Raw genomic sequence first — 25,368 nt, 5'->3', positions numbered from 1 at the left:
TCACAGACATCATTTTTCTTACTGTAAAGCATTTGTTTCTTGATTTGCTGAGTTGAAGCATTCAATTTAAGTCATTAGCTAAACAGAAGTCCTCAGTTTATGCTAATATTGTTTTGTCACAATGTCAATCAGCAAGTATTGCAGAGTGACACAATGGCTGTGAATTTCATTGTCATTAATCTGAGAAAGCTTTGGGCTTTCCTTGGCAAAGAGCAGAGGTGGGCTGTGTCAAGGTTATGGAGGAGGTGTGAATTTTACTAAGCTTTGGTGGTTAGACCCATTTTTCCTTGAAATATCCTTAAGAGCTATTTAAGCTTAACCCCACAATTATAGGTAGAATAGAAGTTAGTTTATATTTAATGATTAGAAAATTGAAGCTAGAGACTTTAAGTAACTTACTCAAGCTGTCACAGCTTATTAGGTCAAAGTCTTGATTGGCGTCCAAGTCTCTGGTGAAGCCTGCTTTCTTATGTTTCAAATACCAGTGGTTAAAGCAAGAAGAGGCACAGTATGTGCATTATGTTTGCATCTTTGCAAAAGAGTAGTTTGTCATCTATTTCAGTGGAATATTGTGGAAATTCTTAATCTGGGAGTATTAAAAGGCCATGATGTTAGTTTGTTCTGTGTTACAGAGTAGTCAGTTTTTGGAAAATCACCAAGTTTATAAACTGTAGATTACTTGTACTATACAGCAAGATAATAGAGAACTGTACTGACAATGTCTGGTAATACACTTTAACATATTAGAAAGGAATTCTAAGGTAAATATATGTCATATATGCAAATCATGTCTTTATTTCTTTGTTAATTCTTAGAATATTCATGTTCTCTTCTTTCAGCTTTAGCAAACATTTCAGTATTTCAAGAAAGCTTCTTCCTTTGGTTTATTTGCCATTTTCTTATTAATCCACTTCTGAAGCATATATATCCATTATACTAGAAATAGTAGCATTGTTTATACACTTGAAGTGGTTGTGAGTATAATCCATGGTGCGATGTCTTGGTTATGCTAAGTGTCATAATTAAGAATATAGTATAAAAAATCTAAAAACCTGATTTGGTGGTGTCTTTTTTGTAGAATACATTTATGGATCAGAAGTAACATGCATGTTTAGCCCAGTGACACACTTAAAAAATAACTTTACCAGGATCTTTCCATGGTAAAGAATCTACAGTTTTTCCTCAAAACCACTTTTGCCCATCTCTAACTGCTTAATAACATTAATATCAAGGTAAATTTAATATTAATGTTCAATTAAGATTTCAGATATAGGTATACATACATTTGTCTAAGGAAAAAGGGAAAGTCCTATCTGGTTGATTTTATTAATTCTGATTGGTGGATTGCTGGATGTGGTTTTGTGTGAGACTTAGAGACTTACCTTGAAGGCTAACTTACCTCACAGTCTCAGAATTAAGGATCTTAAGTAATCCTGATTTAATATAAACTTGAGATGGGGACTACATTCAGAAAACAAAATGTACTAGTCCCTTGTTTATTTGTTTTTTAAGTGATATCATTTCTAATATTCATATGTATAATATTGGAAGAAACATTCTGTGGTATACATATGGACATGATCAATTTGCTGTTTTATGTTCTCTTGACAACTTGAATGATGAGAGTAAGGGTTACCTTTACTTGCTCAAAGAGATCACATCTACATATTTGGCTTTACAAAGAATAGAGTTGTTTTCCTGCAAATTAGAGACTAATACTGAACCCTAGATCCTAAATCTCAGATCATACAAAGGAGGCTTTGGTATTGGTGATACGGCCAATCTTGCAGTTAGCTCCCCATACCACACAGTTGCAGCTGCAATCCTTTTTAACTAAGCCTTCTAATAAGGTGTGAAGGAGTACTGCTGTTACCAGCCTGTGATTTCTGACCTGGTAGGATCAGGCCATGCATTGTGGCCCCATGTCATATCAAAAGAAGACCATTCCTTCTTTAAGTGTTTATTATGCAACTTAAAATCCCCTCAACCCCATGCTTCAGGATCTCTCTCATAGTTTATAATACCCAGCCCTGACAGAATGCAGTGTGCTACCATAGAATGTAGTAGGGTGCCAGAGGACCTGTACAGCTAGTACTGATTCTCACTATGAGTTTTCCTTCCATAAGCACTTGTTTTGGCAAGCCTGATGTATGTGCCGCTTGACCATTTGCCTGTGTTTGCACAACAAACCAGAAATAGAACTTTCCTTTTGAAATCACTTGTGTAGTTTCTTCTTAAGATAAGGAATAATGTCCTAATAAAGTGCAAAATATACCTATAGGAGATTCATTTGCTGAGGGCAGAAGAAGCAAATCTAGCAGTCACTGAGGGTTTCATATATTAGGAATTTTTCTGTCACTAATCCCTTTTAGGCATTGTGTGATGACAGAAAATAGCACTTACAATTTATTTGGCTACCATAGCATTTATTAAAATCTTCTTAAATGTCTTCTACCCAACTGTTAATTTAGTGATTTTTTTTCATACATCCAACATGCCTAGACAACAAATCCCAGGAATATAGAAATTTCAGCTAGTTTTAATGTCATTTTTAAAAAGTGTTTATATTTAAAATTAAAGGTGTTTTTAAATATTATTTTCACACTTTTTCATCTTCACACTGAATTTCGTGGATTAAAAGGATATTTTTAAACAAGAGTAAATCACTCTCTAAGGTTTTTATGCTTTTATATAATATATAATAATACTTTTTTGTGTGTATGCCAATTATTAAACCTAGGAGAGCACTTAACTACTGAGCCATATCCCCAGGTGGCCCCCGACCCCACCTCCAGGTTGCTGAGGCTGGTTTTGCACTGGTGATTCTCCTGCCTCAGTCAGCCTGGCTGCTGGGATTACAGACGTGCGCCACCACACTTAGCCTTGCTATGTTTCTTATAGGAATTTAATAATATTTACTATAAAAGTGACAATATAAATAATGTTTATCCTTTGAAGGCTGATCTCTATACATATTCAAGTTAGGTATTTAATATAACTTAATTAAAATTTGAATCACTATTTCTTTACGACAAATTGGCTAAAGTTTTTATTTGTTTTGTTTTTGTCTTTTTCTGAAAAATGTCATTTAGAGACATGTAAAGGATAATTCTATATTTGAATAGTAAGGGTAGCAAATCTATCTGCTTTTATTGTCATATATGTTCCTGTTAACAGAAATCCACAGAAACCATGTATTTTCTCATTGTTTAAATTGAATTATTGCCTGAATAAAGCACTTTACAGTGTCAGAAAAAATTATTTTAACAGTTTGCTGTAAACTATTCCCTAGAGAAATTATTGTTTTTCTTTTTTGTATACAATTGAGCATCTCTAATCCAAAATTCTAAATGTCCTCCAATCCAAAACTAATTAACCTGGTGCCACAAGTGGAGACATTCCACACCTGGCCTCTTTTGATGGGTTTGTAGGCCCACTAAAAATATCATATAAATTACCTTCAGGCTCTGTGTAAGATATATATGAAACAGATATGAATTTCTGTGTTTGTACTGTGTCCTATCCCAAGATATCTCTTATGCATTTGTAGATAATTTCAAAGTTTGAAAAAAATCTGAAATGTAAAGCACTTCTTGTCCTAATAATTGTAGATAAGGATTACCCAAACTGGAGATAAATTCTGTGTGTGTGTGTATGTGTGTGTGTCTGCATATGTATATAAACACATTAACATAATTTGTAAAACAAGCCAGATATATATGTGGAAAGAGAGAAATATACATACTTGTGTACATAGAAAGAAAGGTGAAGGAGTTGGGGGTGAATGAATGGAAAAAGAGGGAAAACAGGAGTTACTGTACTATGGTTCTTAACACTGTCTTTTAGCATTAGCATACTCTGTTTTTTTTTTTTTTTTTTAATAACTAAGCTTAGCCTCAAAAAGTACTCAATGATAGAGATGTCATATTTTAATATATTTTAGTAATGTTTTTCCCATCTTAATGTTAGGTCTTCAAACATGAACTAGCTTACTTATTGACTGGAATTCTTGGAGCAGCAATAGATTATTGGGTTTTCCTTGGTCTTAAGATGGGTAGAAATGTGATGAGACACATGTCTGATGACTTAGGAACTTATATTTCCCTTTCATGTGATGGTAAGTGTGTCTTTGTTTTTTCTTAGCCTCATTCTGGAAATTGTTATGTTAATTTTTTTTTTTTCAATTCTTTTGGTGGTACTAGAGATTGAATCCGGAGGACTTTGCCACTGAGCTACATACCCAGTTCTTTTTATATTATTATTTTGAATCAGGGTCTCACTGAGTTGCTGAGGCTGGCCTGGAACCTGCGTCAGCATCCTGAGTTGATAGAATTACAGGTGTGCACCACCCCACCCAGCTAGAAATTAGTTTTGACTTTCCTTTAAGCAGTATGTAATCTTCTAATGTATGTTTAAATGATGCTTTCCTTAAAATAATTGCAGATAGATAGACAGATATATACAGGAACAACTGAAGATAAAATTACCCATAATGCACCCACATAGATAATCACTTTTAACTTATGATGTTTTTCTAGTATTTGTAAGTATTTTTATGTAGTTGAGATTATTACTATATATGCAAGTTTGTATTCTTATTTTCCTCTAAATATTACAGGAGGCATCCCCCCATATATATTATTTATTACCCAAAAGTATTTTTTAAATAGTTTTTGGTTGTTAATGAACCTTTATTTTTAATTTATTTATATATGGTGCTGAGAATTGAACCCAGACATACTAGGTAAGTGCTCTACCACTGAGCCACAATCCCAGCCCCTATTATCCAAAAATATTATTTTGATGTTTCATAAAAGTTGAATATTACTTAATAGAATAAAAATAATATATGGAAAGAAATTTTTTATTATATGGTTATGTATAATATTAATATGGTTTTCTGATTCTATAACTAAAAATTGTAATTAGACAATCTTATGCAGTAGTTTTAAAAATTAGTTTTTACCCCCATTTCATTGGAGAAATAGATTCACTTTTTTTTTTTAAATATTTTTTTTAGTTGTCAGTGGACCTTTATTTTCTTATATATGGTGCTGAGAATCGAACACCAGTGCCTCACACATGCTTAGGCAAGCATTCTACCACTGAGCCACAACCCCATCCCTGAAGAAATAGATTCACTTTTTAATGTATGTTTTATAGAATCTTACATGTTCAGAACTATTTTCAGTATCTTTAATACCTCTAATTCTTTGAGTAGGATGCATTATCAGTCTCTTGTCTTACCTGTGCTATATGAATAATTACCAGGTTTTTTCCTATATAAACACCTAATAACATTAAAAAATGAAACTCATTGAATAAGAATACTTTTTACAAAGCCCCTTATATTAATCTGGTTTATATCACTCATTATAATATTTCCCCCCAGTGTACCTTTTGCTGTATAGTTTTTCTTAATATAATGTAAAAAAACTATTAGCCAACTAGTTTGGTTGCTTTCATCTGGTTATCTAACAAGAAAGGAGTATGGATGAAGCAAATAGAAGTACTTTATACGCATAATTTTCTCACTTTTCCTCCTCACCTTATTATCTAATTTTAAAGTTTTTTCTAAATTAAATGAAGAGTGTTATTTAAGTCTTATGATGACAGAATTCCTTTTCACAACTATCATCTTATGGTAAGTTCTAGTCAACTCTTTGACATGTCTAGTCTGAGGAAGGCTTCCCTAAGACCTTATGTATGTTTTCTAACTTCATAGCCCAATTTAGGAAGAGTATGCTTTTCTGAACTCTTGCCATTCCTTTTTGTTTCTGTAACTCTGAACTCCAAAAATGAACATATTTTAAATCAAGTGTACTTTGTGTGGCTCTCAGATATAAAAGATGATTTTTACATACTTAATTTTCAATTATTTAGACTGCTAAAACATATAATTTTGTTGCACATATTGCAGTGCATCTTAGTTTTATATAAAGAAAAAGTTCTTGAATCCGCTGTCAAGCAATTTAATACTTGAAAGAGAGATTCCAGAATAGGAATCCAGGTTATAACTGGGTTCAGGATTTATTTGATGATGTCCTCTGGAAAGAGAGGTCTTTTTTTTATACTACCAAAGTTAGAAGATTTTTATCTAAAGCACTTTGTCTCCTTTTTTTCTCTTTCTTTTTTATTGAGCCAAGGGGGTGATTGCTCTTTCTTTTGTGGACTAGCTGTCCTTTGTTGAGTGACTTTTTAACATTTCTTAGCACAAATTCAATCTTCCTTTGGAACCTTATCATTTCTGTCCCACCATTTCTACTAGGTAGTGTAGGGTTTTTTGTCCTTTTAGAAACAGCAGAATTCTGGCATTGTTTGCCAGAGTGACAAATAATATTTGGCTAACAGAATTCCTTGTTTCCATTCTGTAATGAAACCTCTTTGAGTTTGAGGGCCCAGGACAGGATTAGCAATGGCTTTAGAGCCTACCAATACAATTAAATATGTTATTTCCAGTACACAGTAATTGCCTTTAAGGAAATAAAAGTTATTTTATAGTTTAGTCAAATACATGACATTTGAGCTTTATGTTAACAGAGTTCTATGTGTAGCTTCAATGCTTTCCTTACTCATAAATTTCTCTTTACTATGAAGTAGGGCATTGTTATCCAGTGTTATTCTTATTTTCACATGTCAAATTTAAACCTTAGAAGTTTAAACCTATGACTAACTTGAGGTAGAACTTAATGTTACTTTGATAATCATGTCACCAAAATGATGCCAAGGATATATAATTGATCACTAATCTTTAAAACTCTAGATGTGTGCTTGGCTAGCATTGTACAACTCCCTGAGTCCAATACCAGTAACACACACACACACACACACACACACACACACACTTATTTCCATAGGTTCCAAATTAGATTGCAGATAGGCTAGTTAAAAATTTCTAGCATATATTTCTAAAACTGGTTCAAATTAAATATTTCCCTAGTTTTTTTTAAATTTATTTTATATTATTGTTTTTATATTTAATATTTATCAGGGTGTAGAAAATTAAGTGAACATTTCAACATTAAGAAAGCAGGAACTTTTCTATAGCTAAAGTGCAAAATAAAATTATATTTATTATGGGATTTGTAGAATACTACACTTTTCCCTACAAAGTGAACCAGGTGTTATTTCTAATTATATCCTTTCTGCTCATATTTTTATGAAGAAATTTGAGAATCATTGACATTGGGTTGTTTGCTTTTTTATTTTTTAACACTTTTTTGCATTCTTTGTTTGGTTTTCCTCAGTACTGGAGATTGAACCCAGGTACACTCTACCACTGAGCAGCACCTCAACCCTTTTTATTTTGAGACAGGGTCTTGCCTAGTTGGGGTGACTGGCTCAAACTGCTGATCCTCCTGCCACATTCTAGGCAGTCTCTGGGAGTATAGGCATGCACCACCACACCCAGCTTTTTTTCATTATTCTTTGGCTCAGTTACTATCTTCTGCTTTTTCTAATTTGTAAGTAAAGATGCTATGTTGCTGTAGCATTACTTCCAGTTGAAGATATTGATCCATCTTTCTCGTTTAATTTTAGTATTACCCTTGTTAGTTTATAATTGGTGAAAATTAAGGCAATAAATAGTTCAGAAGACAAGTAAAATCTTACTTTCTTTCCATCACATCTTGTGTCTATCAGATTCACATTTTGGACAAAAAGAATTTCCTTCTTGTATTTTAAGGTCATGTGAAATTTATTTTCAATGCCTAATTGAAATTCCCAGTCTATTGACGTAAACTAGGGTTAGCAAACCTTTTTAATGTAAAGTGCCAGATAGTAAACATTTCTGGCTTTTTTGTCCCTACTGTCTCTGTCCTGTCTGTGCTGCAGTTTTAGTAAGAAAAAGCAACTATACACAGTATATAAATGGATGAACATGGCTGTGTTCCAGTAAAACTTTGTTCATAAAAATAGGCAGCAAACCATTGTTTGCTAATTCTTGAGTTAAACAAATTTCTTCTGTTTTTTTTTTTCCAATGGGAAAGAATACTTGTCATTAAAATTTTTATTTTTCACATCTTAAGAGTACTTTTTTTAAATATTTTTTTTTAGTTCTTGCTGGACCTTTATTTAATTTATTTATTTTATATGTGGTACTGAGAATTGAACCTAGTGCTTCACACATGCTCGGCAAGTGCTCTACCACTGAGCTACAACCCCATCCCTTAAGAGTATTTTTAATAAACCTTCCTTTTCCCTTGGGTTGCATTATTATCTTTTCCTGATATTTTTTTGTTTTTATTCAGTTTTACTTTTTTTACATCTATTCCCTTTTAATGCTTCCATGAATGCAAATTTTTATCTTTTTACTAATTGTAATTATCTCGTTCAAAATGCTTCTTTTTCTTTCATTCATACAACACTTCTTTATTGGTGTTCAATTAGGCATTCAACTTAACACTTCATATATAGTGAAGGAGGGAAATAAAACATGATTCTTGCTTTTTTGGAGCTTTCAGTGGGAGAGGAAGATTGTAATAAAGTTAATGTAAATGTACCATTATACATCATTTAAAAATAAATGTTGAGAACAATTAAAACCAGGGGTTGATACTGAACTACTTTGTATTGGATGATCAAAAAACACAGAACTTGAAAGATAAGCAAAAGTTTGGTACATTCAGGGGAGAGTATTCTTGTCAGAAGAGTAAAAATTTACCAGAATTCTTAAAGTAGGAAAGAGCTGAGGCTGTGTGAAGCCTTCTCACCGACTGGTAATAATATCAATGGAGTCAGAATAAGGCCAAAGAAATGGGTAAGGGAGTTTATGTAGGAACTTGTAAGCCATGCTGAGAATTAGAAGCTATTTAACAAGGGAATGGAAAGATCTGGTTAACTTTTCAAAAGATTGTTCTTGCTTTACTTTGTATTTTATTTCTATGAAAGAAAAAGAAGCATTTTGAATGAGATAATTACAATTAGTAAAAAGATAATTATAATTAGTAAAAAGTTATCTGTCACTCATTTTTTCATCTGTCAAATATGAATGTTTATTCTGTGCAATTTAGTGATATACATTCTGTGAGGGCTAAAAAATATGATCCTATTCTTTAAAGGTTTTGCAGTCTTGGCTAAGTTCTCTTGTTCATCTGTTATTTTTTATTCTATTTTATTCTGTTACCTGGTAATATGTGGATCCATTAGAGTTTGTATTTCCCTGTTTCTGTAAGCTTACCAAATAGCTTCTTCTTAGATGAATAACTCCATTTGATAGTGTGAGATTATCTTCTTCAAATTTTACAGTCAGACCTTTTCTCCTTTCCTTTGACTGCCTAGAGTTCAAGTTAACAGATCAATTCATTGTAGTAAACTCTGTGATGGTAGATATAGGGTTTTTAATGTCCATAAGTAGAAATTAAATGTAACTCCTTTCTCATTTCCTGTTCATAAAAACCATATCTCCATTGAGATCATTGTGAAAGGAGTTATGAGTTTAGCAATCATATCTGTTCAGGGATATGTGAATCTGGTTGTCATATGAATGGAATCATTTGCTAAAGACTCGTATAGTAGTCTGTCACATCGCAAGAGCCTCGATCTCTTTAATCAAGGCAAGGTTTCTCAGTCTGAGCACTGGTTATGTTTTGGCTGGATAATTGTTGTTGAGATTCTCTTGCACATTAATAGGATGTCTAATAGCATTCCTAGCCTTTTGCCACTAGGGGCCAATAGCATTCCCTTCTCCGTTTGTGAGAACCAAAATTTCCCTTGAAGAAAAATCCTACCTTTTTCCTCCTCCTCACTGATAATCAGTTGGTCAAGAAGGGTCAATGACTGCAAGGACACCTGAGTGCCAGCCTTTCTGTGAATACATCTGAGCAGGTATTCAGTGCGTGACTGCATTGTCCTGACTAAAAGAAACTCCACCTCTGAGTAGAGAAGTCAAGCTTTATAAAACTTAATATGGCTATTAAGTTTCTTATTTAGCCCCATTTTAAAAATATTTTAATTAATACATGTAATTGTAATTCTTATGTGTTGTAAATATTTGTTACTTTTATTGACTTTATTGTTTCAGTGTAGTTAATCTACCATATTATATAGTATCTCAACTTTTTTATACTGTTTGTTTTGTTTAATTTTAGCTCTTTTGGTATCCTATTGTTTGGTATCATTCTTTACTTGACATTCCATTGTTTTATCCATTTTGTTACACAGATAGTAATAATAGAAAATTTATAACATTAAATAGATTACAGGGGAAAAATCACCCTAGTACTTTATCACTTTCAGTTCATTTGTATATGCATTTCCATCTTACTGGAACACTGATGTAATTGAATAGCAGAGATTTGAGGGTTTGGGTGTCTTTTTGTTGGTTGTTTTTCATTTAAAATAAGCCCATAGTCACTGGGCACGGTGGCAACAACCTGTAATCCCAGTGACTTCAGTTATTTGGGAGGCCAGCCTAGGCAACTTAACAAGACCCTATCTCAAAATGAAAATATTAGAAGAGTTGGGGATATAGCTCAGTGGTAAAGTACCCCTGAGTTCAATCTCCAATACCAAAAAACAAAACAAAATAAATACAAAGTAAAAGGGACTGGGATGTTGCTCAGCAGTGAAGCAACCCTGGGTGTAATACCCTCCCAAATACAATATAATAAAATAACCTCATGGTAGAATGAATGAAATTTTTTGGTTTTGTTTTTAATTGTAGATGGACACAATACCTTTATTTTATTTTTATGTGATCCTGATGATTGAACCTAGTGTCTCCCACGTGCAAGGGTAGCACTCTACCACTGAGCTACAACCCCAGCCCAAGTGCAAATTTTTAATGAAATCTTTACTTACATACTCTCTATTTTATGTTTTCTTTATTTATCTTGTGCTTGTCTTTCTTCTCTTCAGTAATAGGATTTATGGGTGTTATTAGGAGTAATAGTCTAATATATTTTTTCCTATCACCTCAAGACTGATCGTTGCAAATTAAATAAGTGTGGTCAAAACTAAGTACTAGTTTTCCAAAGAAGCAGCTGTTTCATGAGAAGAGATCTTTTATGTTAATTGGAAAATATAGTGATAAAAATCTCATGTATTTTGGTATAATTATATTATTTATTCTGCGTGTGTGTGTGTGTGTGTGTGTGTGTATGCAATTGTAAGGCTTTTATTTGATGTAATAAAAAGTAAAATGAGAGTTCATGCCATAATTTTTTTTTCTCTTTAAAGGCAAAGAATAGGAAAACTACTTTTTTTTTCCTTTGGTGTGTATATGTGTGTGTAGTTTATAATGTGGATAAATGTTTTTGGTGTAGGAACCATCATTTGGTTGAAGAAAATCTACTGATGAAATAGTCTAAAGGAAAAAAAATTCATTTGAGCACAGTGGCACATATCTGTAATCCTGGTAACTTGGGAGGCTGAGACAAGAGGATCTCAAGTTTCAGGCTAGCCTCAATAACTTAGTGAGCCTCTAAACAAATTATCAGAATACAAAGGCTTAGGGATAAAGCTCAATGGTGAAGAGACTGTGGATTCAATCTCCAGTCCCCTAAACGCCCCCAAAAGAGAAAAATATATAGAAAGAATATAGTTCTATTTTCTTCTCTTGTTTTTCTGCAGACTTTTCTTCACAGGAATTAGAGATTTTCATTTGCTCCTTTTCTTCCTCCTGGCTTCAAATGTTTGTTGCCGAGGCATTCTTTAAAAAGTTGTGTTTGCAGAGCTCTATCAGTATTTCTTCTGAGCCACTCTCTCTTCATAAAATGGTAAGCACTATTTTAGATGTTGTAATTCCTAAGAAGTATCTTTATAAATTCAACTTTTAAATATTCTTAGGTATTTCTAATAAATGAACAGAGTTAACAAATCTTTCCAACCCATAAAAGAACTAGTATTTTTCTATTTCAAAAATAGTTTAATTACGAAAATCAAAGGGAGATCAGTAAAGGGACCATAGGGGGATTCTTGGGGAATATTAGCCAAATTATATTGTTATATTGTGTACATGTGCAGATATGTAAAAACAAATTCCTCCATATGGACAACTATAATGCATCAGTAAAAATATAGAAAAAATTCAGTGAATAGAAATTTTTAATCATTTTTAAAAGTAATTAAGGATTGATAATAGAAAAGCGGAACAGTAATCTTTGTTCCCTAATCACTTCTATAATAATACATAAGATTATTTTGAACTAGATTCAAAACAATTCCACCTAATATTTAATGGTTTATAAAGAACAAAATTTATAAATGATATATATCCTATATACACATACATATAAGTTACATTTGATCCAAGGTTTTCTAGTTTTATTTAGGCTACCCGAAGATATAATTAGGATTTAGTATCTAGCAGTTTCTTCAACAAATAAGAAGTAAGTTTATTTATTGATCAGATTGGGTAAATTGTTTTACAACAATACTTACCTTTAAAGTTCTTTTCACTCCTTATTCACTCATTATTCATTTATTTCAGCCTTTCTGTTGAAGAAAATTATTTTTAAAATGGAAATGACAGAATATTAGTTGTATAAATCATCAATGTAAAAGTATACGAGTGATTCATAAGTTGGATATAAGACAAATCAACTTTCTTAAATGAGTATTAAAATTGAATAATAAAAAAATTATTTTCAAGAAGGTATTTTCCTTCTTGTCTACATGATATTGACATGGAACTATCAGCTTTTTAATATTTTATCGTGTTCAAATAAAGTGGAAACTGTAATAGTGAAATCTAGAAAATGTAATCACATTTAATAGTTAATCAATTAATTTCTTTTTACTGCTATCTTTGTAGTTGAGAAAGCAATATAATAATATTTTGCAACAGGTATATTCCTATTTGCCAGCTTTGGGGAAAACTATTATGCATGGAGCTGGAAAAATACCAATACCAAAGAAAATAGGACAGCGACCTTGCCTTGAATCTCCGAGAGCTTTACTAATGCTGAATGGTGCTAAGCAGAAACATGTTGAAGGACTGTCAGAGTTACCGTAAGTGTTGCTATTATCTCTGCTGTGCGTTATTTTGGAGTACAGCTTTTTTTTGACATCTTCCTTGAACTTTAGCTTATCTGTATAACAATTACTGTTTTATACAATTTTTGCCCTGTGATTTGAATTACTGCTTTTCCATTATATAGATGAGCTTTCAGAAGGCATGTTCATGTTGAGATACTCAAGTTGTTGTACTACCTTCTCCAAAATGAGAAACTTCCTCTAGATGTATGCTGTAGAAAACTCAGAAAGCCTGAATTATTCTCTAAAAGAAAAAAGAGAATAGTATTCACATGAAAATAAGAATTGGGAGCAGAGGCCTGTGTTCTAATCTTAGTTTTTCACTTTATTTTCTCTGTCAGATATGGTTTATACTTGGTTTCCTTTTATTTACCCCACATTCTGTATTCAGAACCTTCGCAATGAGTAGTTGAGGCTAGTAAAATGAAAATTAATGCATAAAAACTTATTTCTATATGATTGAAATCAATTTTAGAATTAACAGTGAAGACTGAGTGATTAAGGGAGTTTAAATTAGATTTTAAGAAAAATACCCACCATATAATATATGCTGGCATGCCTTGCTGAAAAACAAGCTTTCATTCTTTCTTTTTTTCTTTTCAGGGAGCTGAACCTTGCTAAATGTTCCTCATCATTTAAAAAATTGAAAAAGAAGTCAGAAGGAGAATTGTCATGTTCCAAGAAGAATTGCCCCTCTTTAGTTACGAAGATGAATTTTCATAAGACTAATCTAAAAGGTATTCCAAGTATCTAAATTAATTTATGCTAAGAACTTTTTGTGGTTATAGTCAGTACTTGTAAATTTTGCCCTGATGAATACTTGTAGCTTAAATATTGGACTAGGTCCAGGAAATGCCTTCCTGGATACCATATTATTTTCTTGTACTGTCACTTGTACAGAGAAAATGATCAGTTAATACCTGGTATAATAGAGTATTCCTCCCTTTCTTTTCTCCCCCTGGCCTTCCAAATACTAAACATAGTGTGCAGCACTCATTGAGCATATTCCAGACTTGCCAGCCTTACTTTTCTATTCCACCTCAACCTGTGTTGTTCAGGATCAGTGTCTTCTGATTTGAAAGTATAATTCAGTCTTCATCTCTTTCAGTCTTAGACATTTTGTGAACAAAGAATGAGGAGTAGGCTATGTTACATAGCTGTGTTAAGCATATGGGCTCTTTTCTTCTAGGCACTGAGCCCAGACTATGAAATGTGTTTGGCTTTTGGTTCTGACTGTACTGGAACCTAAGCACCTAAAGGATGGAATAACTAAGAAGAGTCTTGTAATAATTTACTGTCACCCCTTTTATGTAGTTATCTCTTAACTTAAAAATGTAAGTTATCTTTAAAGAGTCTGTACTTGGCCAAAGTAAATTGTTGAATCTTTTGTTTATAAACTAAATCATATTTTCAATATAGTATTAATATGACACCCATAGAAATAGAGTAAAGCTCTCAAAGTCTTTCAATATGATAAAAATTCATAATTTCATATCACAAATTCAAAATAATGTCTCGTTTGGCTCAAAATCTGAAAAATGTATTACATGAGATCTTTAATATTAACTTCACAAATCAGGGTCTTTTTTCTTTGTTTTATTGTTGCAGAAAGTAAAATGAATATGAATGACTAGTCTGAACAGAAGGAACTGGGGGAGAGGAAGAGAATTGAGAAATAATACAAAAAAACTTGAAAAGCTTCTCTGTGCATGTAAAAGTAATATTTTAGTAGAAGTTACAGAGATATCTGTAAAACTGAACATTATAAAAATAAACTACATAGTATTTTATAGTAAGAACAAGTGTGTTTCAGTATTTCATTTTGTTTCTTAAGCAGTCACCTATAATAAGTTTTAACAAATTTACGTCAAATCATCACTTATAATTTATTAATCTTGGTTATAACAAGACAGATATAGTTAATTTTTGCCAGCAACTACTAATTGCATTCCTCCTAGCAAATCTTTACTTTTCTATTTGTTACACTTGTTCAGCTTTAAATGGTACTAGAGATTTTTTTCCCGTGTAGTGTGTGTGTGTGGTGTTTATATTAAGATTCCTCCATTTCTCCCTCTCTGTGCTGCTGTAGCCAAGCCAGACAGCCTATTGAGAAGCAGCAAACCATCTGTTAATGGATTTGAAGTTCTGAATTATACTTGAGTGTGTAGAGGCACTCGTGCTTAGCCAGAAACATTCATTTGAATTAAGCTATAAATGCTGTATAAAAAGGAGCCATACATTTAATGCAGGTTCATGAATAAATTTAAGAGAGGGCAATTGCACTCTAAACTTTTACTGCTACAAAACCCAGTATTTTTGGTGTTCTCTGATCATTTGGGGATTTTATAGCAGGGCTGAAGCTTTAAAACTTGAACTAGGGGGAGACAGTGCCTATGTTAAACCTTTTGCTGTAGAATTTCATTGCTGAATTGCTGATTGAACAGAAGCTCTATGAATTGGTGGGGATCCCCCCCCAACACACACACTTTCTAATGCAGGAGATGTTTAAACTAATCAAAAGGAAAACTCAATAAATAATTTTCTGGCATGGGGCCAGATCTCCTAGTTCATGCCCTTTGATTATTTTCTTTAGTTGATATCTTGTCTTCTCTGGAATAATCTATTAATTTTTCATGGCAGGAGAAACAGCCCTGCATAGAGCTTGCATAAATAACCAAGTGGAGAAATTGATTCTTCTTCTTTCTTTGCCAGGAATAGACATCAATGTTAAAGGTAAGTTTTAAATCTTTGTGGTTTTATACAATGTCTTAATATTTGTGATATAAAACAGTTTTATGTCACATTAAGAAAGAACACTTGAGTTAATTTACCTAAGATGTCTTTAAAATATAGCTATTAGCAAAACCCAAGAATTTCATTATGTAATGATTTATAGCTAATGTTATAGAAACATTTTTAGTGTTTATATTTTGTTCATAATATTTTAAAATTGTCTTTAATTATTTAAATTTCTTTTTCTTTAAAGCAATGTACTTACACTGGGTATTTTTAGCAAAGTTTATTTTTAATATGAAGTGCGTACAAAATCATTCCGATAAGAGAAGTAGAACATCAATACTTTACTAACAGAAGTCCTACTTCTGCTGTTTTAAAACTTGCCTTGATTTCTAATTTAGACAATGCTGGCTGGACGCCTTTGCATGAAGCCTGTAACTATGGCAACACAGTGTGTGTCCAGGAAATTTTGCAACGTTGTCCAGAGGTAGATCTGCTCACTCAAGTGGACGGGGTGACTCCTTTGCATGATGCACTGTCAAACGGACATGTAGAAATTGGCAAGCTGCTACTACAGCATGGGGGTGAGTGCATTTATGCTAAATGGGTTTTGATAAATTATCCAGTTTTTTGACGAATCCCTTGGAGGTAGATAGCATTTTATATTTAAAACCTGTAAGAAAAGAGGTTTTCATTTCATATTAATAAAAAAGTAAGGATAAAAAGTCTCATAGAATGTAATCACCTTTTATTAATAGTGATAAAAGCCTTTTCATATTATGGACGCATGTATATATTGTTAAGTCTATTACGGTTCATGTACAAGAGTGGATTTTTTAATTGAATGTGTTGGTTTTAGATATTAATCCTTTCATTTAATATATGAAATCCCTATGAACTAGTCATTTCTGAAAGCTTATTAGTAAATGAATGTAAATGTTCATGTGATTACTTGAATTTTTTCATGCTTTTTATATGTAACTGTTCAGTATTATTTTTATAAGGCATATCTTTACAGACTGTGAAAAAGATGTCCTAGAATCTTTTTCTTCATTCACATTTTGCAGTCAATTAAATTAAAGTAGAAGAATTTTCAAATGGTAATAACTGTTGTGCAGGGATTTTATAAAAAAGGCTAACTTAAGCTTAATATTCAACTACTGCTCTTTCTACTGATATTTAATCTTTGCTTTCAGCAAGCCCCTTTCTTTTTTCAGTAACATTCTTAAATCTGAGCTGAATATTATTAATTTACATCAAAATATTCAAACTGATTTGTGTTTTAAAAAGAACAACAAAAGAAAATTGATGAGCTTATAAAACAAAAACAAATTTATGTAAATTTCTCATTGCTTTCATGTACTCTAATCTTAGAAATTAACATGATTTTATCCCATAATGAAAGCATTTGATTCTTCATAAAAACGAAAAGCATATTTTGGGGGGGGATGTCTTTTTTTTTTCTTTTCTTTCTCTCTCTCTTTGTTTTTTTCTGTATATACATATAAGAAAGGTTGTATAGCACAATAACATAAGCCATTTGGTTATTTATAGTCTTCTCCTGCCCCCTAAAGGCGTTAGTGTGTCTGTTTTACTAACCATTTCATAATCAATATATTTCAGTTCTTCTGCCTTCTTTTTTAGTATTGTTTACTAAACATAACATTCGACCTCCTAAATGTTTTATTTTTCTACTCCTAAGTGTTTTGTTTTTCTACTTAATTTGTATCTGACATTCAAGCCAATAGCTGATTTTGCTTCAAGTATTGTTAATATAAAAGATATTATATTAGGTCCATTTCTCTAGTAGACTTCAGTATTCCATCAGCCAATTTGAATTTTATCTAGTGAATGATAGTAAATGGATGAGCTCCTTGACCTGGGAGAGGAAATCTACTTGTTCTTGAATTTATTAAGGTCTTTTGACAATTGTACAAGACTTAGTATTGCCTCAGTAATATTTGGTTTAAATCTGTTACATCGTTTGACATTATCATGTAGTAGCTGTATTATCTATCCATTTTGAGTAGTTTAGTCTTGAGAGTAATAATTTTAAGATTGAATTTATGTCTCGAAAATTTTTATTTAAGTATTCATAATTTTGTCTTTTTTTAATATGAAATGCATTTTATATCTCAGTCATTATGTATGTTTAATCAAAGTTACCATTAGGAGGTTTCACAGTTACAGTATGTTCTCTCTGTGATAATATAATCTTCAACAGTGTGACTTTCTAAGGTGTCTGCTAGTACTAAAACCTTTATATCCATTCTGACATCTTATTTATAACTAAGTGCATAAATTATTGTAAGATTTGGTGTCTAATACTCCTTTGTTTTGCTGTGTCACCAAATACTATGTTATTTTTATTTTGCCCTGTTATACCATCCTTTACTACAGCATCCTAAACTATATCTTCAGTACTTCTAAGTAGTTAGATACATTTAGCTTGGATAGACAGATTAAGATCTGAGTTTAATGCAGAATAATTAACACCTAATTTTTTTGGAATCATTTACCTATACTAAAATTAAGCATAAACAAGGATAAAAGAAGTAAGGTTTTCCAGTTTTTGTACTACCAGAATTGTTGACCACCAGTGGAAAAGGGCACTACTTTTCCTTCTTGGTAATATGAGACAGCCTTGGGACTCTTATAGAATTTAAGAAAAATATATATTTTGTTAATTTCTTTTTTTTTTTCCTTGTGATGCTAGGGATTGAACCCAGAGCCTTGTGCATGCAAGGCAGACACTTTACCTACTGAGCTATATCCCTAGCCCCTATTTTGTTAATTTCTTACGGAAATACTGAAATTCTTATTTTAAGATGATAATTAATAAAGTTTTATAAAAGCCTTTTTCATTTATAATCATATATACTGTATATTTCACTCAGACATATACTTTTTTTTAATGAGGTAACTTTTTATTTTATTCATTTATTTTTTTATGTGGTTCTAAGGATTGAACCAGGGCCTCATATGTGCTAAGCAAGTGCTCTACCGCTGAGCCATAACCCCAGCACCTAAGGAATATACTTTTAATCTCCTTAGGCAATTGACAGAATTTTGCTTTTTTTTAATGCACCTTTATTAGGCAGTTAGTATGTATAGCCACTTAATTATGCAAACATGAATTAGTTAAAAACATGATTATAAATAGAACCCTGTGTGCTTTGGGAAAAAAGAGAGAGAAAACAGCTGTTAAGTTGCCAAAATAAAAATATTTTACCCTTAACATTTTGCATTTTCTTTTTTACAGGCCCAGTGCTTTTACAGCAGAGAAACTCTAAAGGGGAATTGCCCTTGGATTATGTAGTATCACCTCAAACCAAGGAAGAACTATTTGCTATTACAAAACTAGAAGACACAGTGGAGAATTTTCATGCACAAGCAGAGAAACATTTTTACCACCAGCAACTTGAATTTGGTTCATTTTTACTTAGTAGGATGTTGCTAAATTTTTGTTCGATTTTTGACTTATCCTCAGAGTTCATCTTAGCTTTCAAAGGGTTAACTCATCTAAATGACCTGCGTATGCCTTGTAAAAGTTATAAAGAAACCCCTAGTTCTCATACTGACTGGTTATTGGATCTTTATGCTAGAAATATAAAGACATTGCAGAAGCTCCCAAATATTCTTCAGGAACTGCCTGAGAATTTGAAAGTATGTCCTGGAGTACATACAGAGGCCTTATTAGTGACATTGGAAATGATGTGTCGATCAGTCACAGAGTTTTCATGATGATGCCAAAAAATATGAGTCAGTGTTCTAAACATGTTCAACTTGCTTTAGTCATTTAGTACAGACTTCATGGCTTACTGACAGATAGTAATTTTATTTATTTATTGACAGACTTTACAGCCTTGAAAAATTTTAAAAGCACTTAAAAATCTTCATCAGAAGTATAGTCTAAGCTTCTGTCTTTTTACAGTGTGTAGAATTTGACTCAGAAGTAAAAAAAAAAAAAAAAAAAGTTTGGTATCAACTATTTTCATTAATCTGATTTTTTTTGTTGTTGTTGTTCTGGAATTGATATTATTTATCTACTCATTGTAAATGTAAAAAATTTAATTTAAATATTTTTTCAAATCAATATGTAATGTCCTCTAGGTGTTCTAGGTCTTAGAATCATAGTAAGGATATTCATGGAAATGTGTGTCTGTAAACTTGTAACTACCTTTTCTTCTCTATGGGTTGATGGACTAAAATATACATTTTAGTTTTGTGTGTTTCCCAAATAAACATCTTTGAAATTTAAAATATTAATTATTATTCTTATGTTTTTAAATGCACTTAATACGCAAAGTCTGACAGTTCCATCCCTTAATCTGTTTTATTTTAGCAGTTCATGTACAAAGTATATTACTGCTCCATACAATCAGTATTCTATAAGTAAAAACATTTTCCTGCATAATAAGTTCTATTAAATATTAAGATTATAAGTGGCATTTAAGTACTAGATGTGAGATTATCTAAAAATTTAATGTACAATATGAATATACAGTAGTAATGTTTCAAATAACAGGTTTTTCAAAATAGTAATTTATAGTAAAACTAAAAGACAGGGCATGGATAATAACCACTTTTAAAATTGGAATTTCTTCACTATAAAATAAGTTACATTGTGCTACAGCTGGAAAAGAAACATTAAAACTTCCATTTAGCTTTTATGTAACTAAAGTGATGATCTCAGAAATTAATCTACTGAAGAAATATACATCAATTTTATCTTGGAAGTAGATCTTTTAACAAGATACAAATGTTCAGTTTCTTACTATAGAGTTTATAATCTAAACTAAACTGCTACATTAGTATGTCAGCTCCGAAAACAATGTTTTTCCATATTTTTAAATAATTAAAATTTTATATATACTGTAAGAAATATTAATAATTTCTATTTAGCCTTCACATATAACATCATACATATTTCTCCTTATTACTGAATCTGCCAAACTATCAGAGAAAAATGACATAGGGGAAACTCTCTAAAGGATGTTAAGATATTCATAAGGAGTAACATGCTTCCCCAGATGACGACTGTGAACATTTTGTTTCCCAGGAGTTGCCATTTTACCTCACTTATGAAGGCACCTGGGATAATGTTTGCTTGGTAAATTATTATAAATTGAAGAACATAGGCCTTAACATCAAGTCAGTTTTAAATCTTTTGTCTAGTTTGTTAATGACTAAGTTACAAGGAAAATTCATTTCTGTGCTTTGATTTTCTTACATATCAGATGGAAATAACATCAAGCATTCCTATCATGATAGAATTAAGTTAGTCTATCATTTTATATAGCACCTAATAAATATTACTTCCTTTCTAGTTCTTACCTCCTCTTTTGGTTATAATGAATCATTAAAGTAGAATGTAAGATGTAATTGCTTAAGTTAGCAGTAATGCTAAGGTAATTAAGTAATCGACATCATGAGTTGAGGTTTTGCACTGGTAGAAAAAAGTAGTTTTCTAAAATAGATATTCATAGAGAAATAGTCATTTGGTTGATATTTTCATTAATATTTCATAACTATTCTATCTGCCAACTTCTACAAGTTGTGATGACATATTCAAATGCCATTGAAGTCTCTCTTTGTAAGAATATTGCAGTTTCATTCTTTGAATGTCCAGTGTGGCAAACACAGGTCACTATGTTTTTTGGTCTAGTTAACAATACCAGGATATGAGTATGTATTTCAACCTTTAATATTCCAATATACATATATAAACATATATATATACATATAAATGTATATATACATATATATATATGTTATTAAAAACAATAATTGCCTTAAATCTTAGAAAAGTGGAAATTCTAAAAACTTAAAATAGTCTTTCTGAGTCCTAGATGTTTAGCTGGAAACTTCTCATAGGTCCAGCTGAATAATGTTATTCCAACTTGTACTCTTTCAGATTTTATATCATTTACTATCTTCTGTTCAGAAAAACACAGGTTTTCATATAAGTCAAATGAAAATAATTAATAATTGTTTTGAATTCAGTATTTCTTGAATACCTAAAATGTACCAGCTGGTGTACTTAATGGCCTGACTCTACAAAAAAACAAAGACTTAATAGTCTGGGAAGGTAATCTAGGCTTAAATATTGTGAGTTTTCTTGCCTTCGAAAATGCTGTTAAAAATAAGTAATTTAAGCTAGGCTTGGTGTCACACACATATAATCCCACAACTGGGGAGGCAGAAGTCTTGCAAACTGGAAGTCAAGCTGGGCAATTTAGCAAGAAGACCCTGTTTTCAAAATAAAGAAAGGCTAGGAGATGTGGCTCAGTGGTAGAGTGTCCTTGGATTTGATGGCCAATACCAAAAAAATAATACTAATTTCAGTTTTATGTGTTTCTAAAATTTGCAGTAATGGTGCTCTGCTTTTGTCTTTAAATGTAAATATTCAATAGTCTGGCTGTTTAGTCCTTTGATTAGTATTATTTTAGCACTTTTATTTTAGAGTGGGTCAAATGTAGAGTGTGTTTTCAGTGTTAGTGAATTAGTACTCATTCTTAGGCAAATACAAATGCATTAACAGTTAGATACTTTATATAAACTCCAGAAAATGTTTTTTTTTCTTAACACTGTTACAGAAATTTAAATGAATAACTTTACATGAAAAAAAAAATGGTGGAATGTGCCCTCATGCCTTTATACACCTTTCCAGTTTAGTGATGAACTTGATGAGAGCCTGTCACTGTTGCTCCTTTATGAGTAGAAAGGGGTCATCTTTGAGTGACATGAGGCACTCTTTCCCTTAGGCATTATCACACAGCTTCCACACCAATTGTACCTCCTGCTGACGTGGAGCTTACAAAATTCAGAATGATAATTGTTTTTATAACCAATGTGGATTGAGTTAGAAAGGTCAATGATGGCATTACTGGAATTAGGCTGTGCCTATGTCAAAAATGGAGTCCTGGAATAGTTAACTATTCCCTATAAGTTAAATTGTTATCCAGAAATTTGCCTTGTAAGTTAAAATGAGTTGGAGGATATATTTTCTTGGTTACTATCTCATATATATTTAGAAATTATTAGGCTAATTAATTAGAAAAGGTTGTATTATTCATGTACTTGGTTCTAAGCATACATATCTCAAGACCTTGTGAGAAAAAATAAACATTTTGTAAGTTTTTTTTTTTTTTAGTTGTCAATAGACCTTTATTTTCTTCATTTATTTATATGGGGTGCTGAAAATCGAACCCAGTGCCTCACACATGCTAGCAAGCACTCTACCATTGAACTATAACCCTAGCCCCTTGTAAGATATTTTTAACATTGGTATTAGTTTTTTTAAAGAGTTTGCCCTGTTATAGTCAATTTCTGTCTTCTAGAACACCCAAAATATATTCAACTCATGTTTCAAGTTTATGAAAATACCAAACAACATACACCTCTCCTCTACCTATCTTTGTTTCTTGAGACATGAATTTATGTGAATTTTAAAGGGGAAGGAGTATCTCTGTTAAAATGTTTGAAAAAGAGACTTCTTAGGTTTACCACATATACATCCAAGTGATTAGCTTTTTTTTCACAGAAGAATCTGCTATTTGGTAGTATTTTTGTGTTATTAGCTTTTTGTAATATTTTGTATATTTGAACTAATTACTGTAGGTTTTAAGTTTGAAGTACAACCCTTAGCACTAGATACAAGTGATTTTTTTTTTTTGCTTTAGAACATTTTTGTTTTTAAGGATATACACCTTTTCCCTCCCTTTTAAAAACAGAAGGACATTGAACACTTTTCTGGTTTTTAAAAACTGTTGCCGAATTAAAATCCAGCAGTATTAAGTAAGCAAAGTGACTAGTTCAGTTATAAAAACAGTATAAATTATAAATGTATACATAATATTTTTAAATATTATAACATCATATTGCCTGTGACACAGACTCACTCTCAAAAGGCCCTTATCCAGACATTCCTAAATAGCTGTCTCTAATTAGAATTGAAACATTCTCTCTAAAATTGTTTTTGTATACTAGCTCCCAAATATTTTTAGGATGTTAAACCCAGATTTGGTAAATCTAATCATCTTCCTTCCCTGGGTATCTAGATTGGATTAAGTGAACATTAATACTTTAATGGCTATTAATCATTATAGTAGAGAACGGCTCACTACTTGGGAACATATGCTTTAGTTCCACCAAAGAATAGATGTTTTTAAAAAAAAAAAAGTGCTTCCAAAAGATAAGTTGCACTGAATTGAAAATCTGGAATCTAGCATCGAATTTGCACCTATCATACTATCATTTGTCTTGATAGTAGATGAACTAAAATTGCCGTTGCTTCTCCAACCTTCTGTCCCCAAGTGATATAGTCATATTGAAAAAATTAATCCAAAAGTGGTGACTGACAGATGAAAGAGTGTTTGTTGTTGATGGCTTTTCAGCTTCAAGGTTAGGTCTATGATGGTTTAAGTCATGATGCTTGATAAATTTTATTGAATGACCAGAATGGTTTAATTTATAATAGGTTTTTATCTTAAGGAAAGTACATCTCAAGTATCTGACTTAGCCCTAAACATGCATTTTTCTACTTTGAATTCTCTTACAAAATGAAGATGAAATTGCAAGCACTAGTTAGAGTTTGATAAAATTAAAATATGTTTTGAAAGAACTTTCTAGGAAAATTTAATAGCAGAATTGTAAAGAAGAAAACTGCCAATCGAATGGGGGAAAAACTATTAGGAATTGTTTTGATTTGAAGGTATGAAGAAAGTAAAAATTTTCAGGTGTTATTTAATATTATGAAATTAGTGAAAGTATAAAATTAGAAGGCTTATAGACAAATCTAATATCAGTAATTAACTATGTCTTTGAAAAATTTGAGTAATTTTCAATAAACTAAGCCAAAGGTCTGGGTAATTATTTTGTAAGAGGTTCTTTTAGTTGAAATTCAATAAAAATGATGAAGAATAAAAATACCAGTTTAATGAAATCATCAAAAACAGACTATTTTGACTAGTAGTATTCAGTCTATTCCTCAAGATTAGGTAAGTCTAGATGCCTTATTTCTTATTTTCCTGCCATTTAAGTTCTTTCCAAGTTCATGCTTCTGACATGTTATTGGAGAAAATGATCTTCTTAACGGACATCAAAAGCCATTTTTTAAAGGTTCCTTAAAACCATTTTTCTTGACAAGTTTTTGTTCTTTGTTAAAAGCTATTTAAATGTGATTAAAAATCACTTCCATTTACATAGGGAAAATTACTGTACATAAATATATTGCTGCCAAGTGCAGCGGCACACACCTATAATCCCATGGGCTTAGGACACTGAGGCAATAGGATCAGTAGCCAGCCTCAGGAAAAAGCAAGGCACTAAGCAACTCAATGAGACCCTAGACAAATAAAATGCAAAATAGGACTAGGGGTGAGGTTCAGTGGTCAAGTGCCCCTGAGTTCAATCCTTGGTACCAGAAAAATAAATAAAATAAAATAAACAAAAATATATTCCTAATTATTGGTTGTGTTTATGTGGCAAATTTTTGAAAATTTCTTTTTCACTTAACATTTTTTTACAACATGATTTGTTTGGAATGCCAGTAACCAATTTATTTTGAAAGTAATGTTCCAGATCGAAGTAAAAATCAGTATTGATTTTTACTGAAGTTGCCTTAATTATTTATTCATTTATTTTTTAGATTTA

The 25,368-nt window shown here is 31.6% G+C and overlaps 1 pseudogene; it reads left to right on the top strand.

Moving 5' to 3' along the window:
• Nucleotides 1–19,459, top strand: part of LOC139707676 (SMC5-SMC6 complex localization factor protein 1-like) — a 44,392-nt pseudogene extending 24,933 nt beyond the window's left edge.
• Nucleotides 19,460–25,368: the final 5,909 nt, after the last annotated feature.

Source organism: Marmota flaviventris, chromosome 11, assembly GCF_047511675.1.
Source record: "Marmota flaviventris isolate mMarFla1 chromosome 11, mMarFla1.hap1, whole genome shotgun sequence".
NCBI classification, from domain to species: Eukaryota; Metazoa; Chordata; class Mammalia; order Rodentia; family Sciuridae; genus Marmota; species Marmota flaviventris.
The sequence above is the reverse complement of the archived record's forward strand: the minus strand, read 5'-3'. Positions and strand labels throughout refer to the sequence as shown.